This window comes from Magallana gigas, chromosome 7 (genome assembly GCF_963853765.1).
Source record: "Magallana gigas chromosome 7, xbMagGiga1.1, whole genome shotgun sequence".
Taxonomy (NCBI): domain Eukaryota; kingdom Metazoa; phylum Mollusca; class Bivalvia; order Ostreida; family Ostreidae; genus Magallana; species Magallana gigas.
The window spans coordinates 50,384,454-50,392,412 of record NC_088859.1 but is presented as its reverse complement, the minus strand read 5'-3'; the positions used below and the strand labels follow the sequence as shown (position 1 = coordinate 50,392,412).

Here is a 7,959-nt window from a genome sequence, read left to right as displayed (position 1 = left end):
TAATATAATCAATGTTGCCCTCAACCCCAGTCAATATTTGTATAATATACTTTGCATTGTTATATTCAGTAGTATATTCTCACTATATAACTCTATCGAGACAAATAGTCAATAACTGTTATATTAGCTCGTCCGAAAAATATTGACCGGTCAATATATTTTTGATATTGACCGGCTTGGAATAATATCTAGAGAACATTCCCTCTACTTCAAATAATCGCCTCTGATTTGTTGATTCGTAAACGATGACGTAAATAACTCTTCGCGACTCCAAAACAAGGTGACGTCATAATAGACAGTCAGTCAAGGCAAGTAAACAACGGACGCGCAATGCAACTGTTTGCTAGCATAACGGATATAATGATTTGGGAATTACTGTGAAATGAAATCAGGTAGAACGTCTGTATGTTAATTCTTACGGTCGGCGGAATATCACCAGTGACCGTTTGATGCTGAGGATATTTTGAAAATGAACTTTGCACAAAATTGAATTCGTGAATTCTTTGTTGAGCTGAGAAAATTACGGCGATCTGTTTTCAATTACTTTCTTAAATTTTGGATTGTTTCTTCTTATAACAAAACAAATGTTGACTGTGTTTTCGGGCAACATTGATTATATTAGCCCCCTTGGAACGAAAATATTGCCCTCCGCTTCGCGTCGGGCAATATTTCGTCCCTCGGGGGCTAATATAATCAATGTTGCCCTCAAAACCAGTCAATATTTGTATAATATACTTTGCAATATACGACACACCGTTTTTTATATCTACTTTTTAAGCGCTAAGCGCATACGCTAGCGCTTATTAGGGATGCACCAAATCTCATGATGTTTTTATAAGCGCCACCTAGTGATCATGCTGAGCGACGCTCGAATTCTAAAAATAGCAAGATCATGGTATCCTTAAGTTTCTATCAAGATCCCAGGTTTTGCAAAAGAACGTAGAGTTGTGGGTTTACTTAATCGAAATCAGAACAAATGGCAAACTGTCACAATATCAGTGAAGTCTGAGGTGCATTGCCTATTACACAACTAAACATGCCACGAGACATTCCATGCTGCTATTATTAGAGGCATGTTGGGTGACCTCTGTGCGATGTAAACAAAGGATGGCCAGTGGTGCGGATCTCGGAATGTCAAAGCATGCAATCAGAGATATTCTCTTGTCTTGTTGCTATATCAAAAGTTACATAGAAAAAAATTTGAGACCCTCAAAGGATGACAAATTTATCAACGTGATATTTTTAAAAATATTTGTTGTGTAACTTTGATCTTTTGATTCATGTCGTGATTTTCTTGTGCAATTTGTCAATTTTAAATTCAATGACATTAAGTCATATTTTACGGTCTCAATTAGTGAAAAGGTACGGTGAGTCTTGTTTTGCTCACTCACTGAGCAAGTGTATTCAAAACTTGGCGTACACTGTATATATCAACAAGGTTAGCATTTAAAAAAGGAAATAAAGTCAGCCAGCGGAATGCTAATTTTAGATAAAAATTGAATATACAACCTATAAAAATACAAGATATATAATGACCAGAACAATAATATTCTGCGGGTGTACATTGAGTTTGCACGCTTTACTTTTATAACTGTAGGGTAGGAGACAGGCGTGCAGCGGTACAATGTATGACTTCACACCAACTTTAGTTATTTATAATTATATAGACTTCTAAAATTGCAAAGATCGCTCTCTGAATTTTACACCACATATCCTCTCAAATTCGAGAAATGTATATATGCAGACTCCAGAACCCAGGGACAGTCAGTTTCATAACTTCGAATTTCTTAAACGAGGACTGTCTAATTCATTCCCAGAATTCCAATGTACAAAAGCGCAATCGAATTTTCATCTCTACTTACATGTAATAAGTCAGTCCGTGGGCTGACTTATCAGTTAATATACATTACAAACGCTTCTCTTCAAATTGATTGAAATGGTATGGTCCGGATCTCATACATATGATGCATTTTCATGAAACTGTTTTTTCTTTTACTTTCTGTATAATTATGATTTTAAAATATTAACAATGGTTTGAAAAAAGTAGCACTGAGGCTGGCTTAGCGCTTTTCAGTACTTTGAGTACTTTGATTGTTATTACAGAGGGTCCTTTAAAGAGAGTTTTTTTTTTTTACTAAAGTTCATTTGACTGTTACTTTGATAATAGAAACATTTCATATTTTGTTATGATTAAAAGTTTCAAATAGTTTATCACAGAGAAAAAAGGGAGACGGATTAAAAGAAATCTAAAAGACATTATATCAGAATAAAATAGATATTTATTCTTAAACGACATGATTTCTTCTTCTTAACCTGATCCAAAGAAGTTAAAATGGCCTGTAAATGAAACATAAAACTGAACATTATCATACCAAATATTGAGAATTTTTCATAAATATTTGTTTAAAATTGTAATCTCTTTATCTTGTATCATATCTAATAAAATAGAATTAAGAGGCAGTCTACCATAGAACCATGCAAAATCAAAATTTTATAATGAGGGGTGTAGATTAATTTTCATAGTTTATCTGGATATATCTAAAGTATATTGTCTATTTTATCAAATTTTCATGGTTAAATTTATCTGTACCACTGAAATCCCCCAGATAAGACCATTTCTATTTTTAGCTCATTATTCATAATAAATTTCATGCATGAATAAGGCTAATTTCATAGAGTCATTTAAGTATTAAATAGAGTTTAATCATACATGGAGTCAGATTCACATAACATCTGATACAAATACCTTTGATTTGGGGCACACATATTTTTTAATTCATTCGTTGATTTTAAGCTAGATGATCAAATATTATAATAAGATAGGTAATGTCCAAAACACACTACTTCTCTTAGTAGGATATAAAACCTCAAGAAACGTTTTAAATTTAGAGTTTCTTGGTTCAAACAATAGAATTATCCATAAAAAAATATATTTGAATGGGAATTCGGTTGCAAATAAATATTAAGCTTATATTCCGGTGTTTAAATTCGGGATTTTTACAAATTAAATTATCTCCCTTTGTGGAACTCTCGTGTAAAGAAGATAAAGAAGAATGATTGGAGAAAGCCAGATGTCAACAAAATGGATGGTTTGAAATGTAGTTTTGGTGAAAATTGTAAAGAGAAAGCAGATAATATACTTTAGGATTGTAAGAAAAACACTTCAGCACACTTGAGATTTTTTAAATGTACCTCTGAGTCAGATTTTGTACAAATACCAGAATCATCGTGCTGGTGTGCATGGGTTGAAGCTGTCAATTTTCAGCGGGCGTACATGTGCTAAACACAGGCAGGAATATGGAATTCAGTGGAAAAGGAAAAGGAGAACATGTTGTCATTCACTACATAAACAATCTCAATCTGGCATAATCGCGAGTGGAATTACATTCATTCAAAGCCGAGAGATATGGATGAAGCTGAGCACACATTTTCCAACTGGTTCTGGTAAGAAAAAATTGCCTTTACCCAATGACATAATTCTTAACAAACCAAAAATATTTATATAACAGTACTCTTATGTGTACCAGTAATATTGCTAGGACAAACTACATGTATGTATGCATAAAATAAATGCACATCAATATCAGATTAAAACTGCCCCCCTCCCAATTTGATTAGATATCTATGGAAAAGATATACAGTTCAGTTTTTATAGTGGTATAGTGTTCTAAACTTAAAATTTACTTGTTGAAATACTCATACAAATTTGAAAACCTATTTTTATTATTCAAGGAATGAATTAGTGCTTTTATAAACCCATGCTTGATCTCAATTTCCTTACCTGTTGTCACTGATAAATTATTGTTTTGATTATGAACAAAAACTCTGTTAAATGAACCAACGTTTACGGGGAAATTAATGCATAATGGACACATCAGAATGATCAGATGTTTGGAATTTTACCATTAATAGGTGTTCGCAGAAAACGCATTGAGAGAAAACTGTGTCAAGATTAATACAGATCTAAAGGAGGAGTTGAAAGGTGTGTTTTTTACACAATTGATTGACTGAATTATTATGATGTATTCAACTCATAAAACTTTGTTGTACATTACATATGAAACAGAAAATATAAATACAAAGGAGTTGAGGAGTACTACATGTAAGAACAAATGTTGTCCAAAGATATTTAGGGGGGGGGGGGGCATGCCAGGCCTGGATCTTTCATTTAAGTATTTAAGAGAAAAACAGGTTTATACATAAAAATGTCTTAAAAATCAAAGGGAATTTCAAATGGTTAATGTATTTGTCCCATTAAGATAGCATTATAGTTTGTATTCATGCTAAAAACTTATTTAGCTGGACAACATTAGATTAACTGATAATAACAGTGTCTTTTAATGGTTAAAGATCTTTAATCATCTACACTTTATATTTAGTTATTTTACAATATGTCTATTGAGAGTTCAACTAATCAACATTTGGGATATCCAATTGATACTTGTATATGTACATTAGATATTGTGTATGAAAATCAGAAATAAGATTTGGCTATATTTTTGTTAATATATAGACTACATATACATTACCGGTATATTAGATATACATTAAATGTACTCTTTTGTAGAAATATGCTGTTTATTAGAGAGAACTACAGATTCTGAAGCAATGGACGCTGATATATCTTTTTCTAACCCAAGAGGTATAACAGTGAAAAAATATTACATGATGTACAAGATGATTAATGACGCATACTTGGCATTATTATCATAGATTATCATAGATATTCCAAATATGAATTTTTTGACCCTTTTCATTATTGCCGCATGGGTGGTATATATGTTTCTTGAACTGTATTGTTGAATTTCAGTTTTACAGTTCAATGAGTTTAAATGTGATTCAGGCACAAGGACAATGCTAAATGTAGATAAAAGTCACTGTGATCATCTTAGGGATCAAGGTCATTCAAAGATTGGCTGCCACTTGAAATGATTATCATATGTAAATTTTACAGTGCATAATTTTTTCTGAAATGTCATATAGTTGTTATTAAAGCTGTCAATGCTTTACATGTGTATTATAGTGGTACATATATGTGTGTATCCAACAGCTGAGTTTAGTCTAATACTTTGAATACATATATTTTAATGAATATACCGGTATATATTTATTTTCAGATTTTGATCTTCTGTCATCTCAGAAAACTGTGGGGTCAGATCAGTCCAAAGATGAAAGAACAGAGCATGAAATCTTAAATGAAGCTGTGAAATTATTGTCATATGGAAAGTACTCCCCTGTAAAATCACAGCCATCTATGAATCTTGATCAACTTCAGTATTCAAAGAGAATTGTGATACATGCATGAATTCATATTATTATATTTTCATGTTAAATACTACTCGAAAACCATTGTCAACCTCCGCGAAGCGGAGGTTGACAATGGTGTCCTTGGGGTGTCAATTTCAACTGTTACCCTCCCAAACAGGCACTATTTATATAATGTTTATATATAAAATTTATATATATCTAATAGCACTACATGTGTATGAGTTGATGACGTAAGTCTTCTAATAGCGCTACAGGTATAAATTGATTATTTTAGGCCATTAATAGACAAACATGTATCAATTGAGGATGTAAGCTAGATAATAGCACTTCATTAATGATTTGATGATAAGAGTTGTCTAACATCACTTGTATGAATTGATGATGTTATTTGGCCAAAAGTGCTACATGTATGAATGTTGGCTAGTAGCTCTACATGTATGAATTAATGATGTTAGTTATTTAATAGTGCTACATGTATGAATTGATAATTTTATTTGTCTAATAGTGCTACAAGAAGGAATTGATGATGTAAGTTTGCTAAAAACATTACATAATTAATATATGAATTGATGTTGTCTGTTCTATAATAGCATTTCATGTACGAATGATGATGTTAGTCCTCTATTAGCACTACACATATATGAATTGATAATGTTTTTGTACTAATAGCGCTACAGGTATGAATTGATTGTTATTTGGCCAATAGCGCTACGTGTATCAATTGAGGATGTAAACTTTATGAATGATTTGATGATAAAAGTTGACTTATAGCACTAGTGTGAATTGATGGTGTTACCTGGCTAGCTAATTGTGCTATACGTTTGAATTGATGATGTTCTTAGACTAGTAGCGCCACATGTATGAATTGATGAGGTTACATGTATTTGGCTAACAGCGCTACATGAATTAATGATGTTATTTGGCCAATAGTGAAACATGTACATACATGAATTAATGATCATTGTTGTCTTAAATTGCTACATGTTTAAATTGATGATGTTATTTGGCAAATAGTGGTTCATGTATGAATTGATGTTGTTTGGTTATCAGTGCTATATGTATGAATCAATAATGTTATTTAGCTTTTAGTGCAACATGTATGAATGATGATAAAGGTTGTTCAATAGCACTACATGTATGAATTTATGATTTTATTTGACTAAAAGATAAGTGCTACATGTGTGAATTGTTGGTGTTTGGTTATTAGTGCTACATGTATAAATTGATGGTAATACATGTATTTGTCTAACAGTGTTAAATGTATGAATTGAAAATAGATGTCTTATACGGCTACATGTATAAATTAATGATTTTATTTGACTAATAGCACTACATGTATGAATTGATGTTGTTATTTGGCCAAAAGTGATACATGTATTAATTGATAATAGTTGTCCACTATTGCTACATGTATAAATTGATGATTTTACTTGACTAATAGCACTACATGTATTATTGATGATCTTATTTGGCTAATAGGGATACTTGTATTAATTGATGATGATAACTTTCTAAATTTAAATTAATTGCACATCTCTGTCTTTTTTTCGTATGTAACTGAATAATGAATATTTCAATTCACTGATTTTGTATCTTTTTTTCTAAAATTAAAATTCTCTTTCCGATGTATTCATTGTAGGTTGAAATTTGGTTGTATTGCATATTTTATTTCATAGCTTTGTAAACAATGGCTTTTCATATTTCATGAAAATAACTGCAATAATTTGGTCTTTGCTTTTTGCTCCATTTGAAGCAAAGGCTCATTACAAGTATTTCTTATAAATGAGTGTTACATGTAGGCTTTTCAGGATTTTTTTTTCATATCAGGTGGTTATATGTACATTTTGAAGTTTATAACTGTAACAAATAATCCATGAATATTAAACAGGTTATTTATTAAGTTAAAGATTGTTATTTGCTGTGTTCTTCTCAGATATCATCTTAACAATATACTTATGTTGTAAACTCTGCTCAAAAATACAAATGTATATGATAAAAAAAATGTTTGATATGTACATTCATTTAAATTTGAATACATGTAACATGAAATCCATTGTTATTGTATTTTAACAGTTTTATGTCAAAGCGGATGCTTATATAAATTGAGGTGCTGTGGGACATAATTCGATTTTAATATGGATTAATGTACATTGGGATTGAAATACTTTCACCGGTTTAAAATTTTCAAATTTTACAATATTTAACCAAAACAGAGCTTTTAAAAATATTTGGAGAGGTAAAAATTGTAAAAACCCAGAGCGGGAGTCAAACTCATGACTTACAGATTCGTAGTACACCCTCTAACCCACTGCACGTCGCTGTTAGGTGACAAACTTAATGGTCCAAGTTTCCTTTCAATTGCAGCCCCCCCCCCCCCCCCCCCGCCCCTCGACTGAGGGCAATTCATAGTAATTCTGTGTGTTTAATTTTTAAGACTACTTAATTCTCCATTACTACTTGTTTTATTTGGCAAGGAAAATCTAAATAATTATGTAATAGCATTTTTCTTACCCTAGATAAAAGTGCACCATGTCCACCCCAACCCCCTCCCAAATCCACCCACCCCCCAAAATTTCCACTGAATTTCATTTGCAACCAAATTCCCTCAACCAGATTAAAGACAAATAAAGACCATATAAGCTGACAAAATATTATATTAATTGATGCGTTTCTTGGGCAGTTATGCCAGTT

The 7,959-nt window shown here is 31.7% G+C and overlaps 1 long non-coding RNA gene across 1 annotated transcript; it reads left to right on the top strand.

The window, feature by feature from the left end:
* Positions 1-2,767: 2,767 nt before the first annotated feature.
* Positions 2,768-5,419, top strand: LOC117688976 (uncharacterized). The gene is made up of 4 exons (XR_010708099.1): positions 2,768-3,444; positions 3,913-3,982; positions 4,568-4,642; positions 5,118-5,419. It is a non-coding gene; the product is annotated as an uncharacterized lncRNA (long non-coding RNA).
* Positions 5,420-7,959: the final 2,540 nt, after the last annotated feature.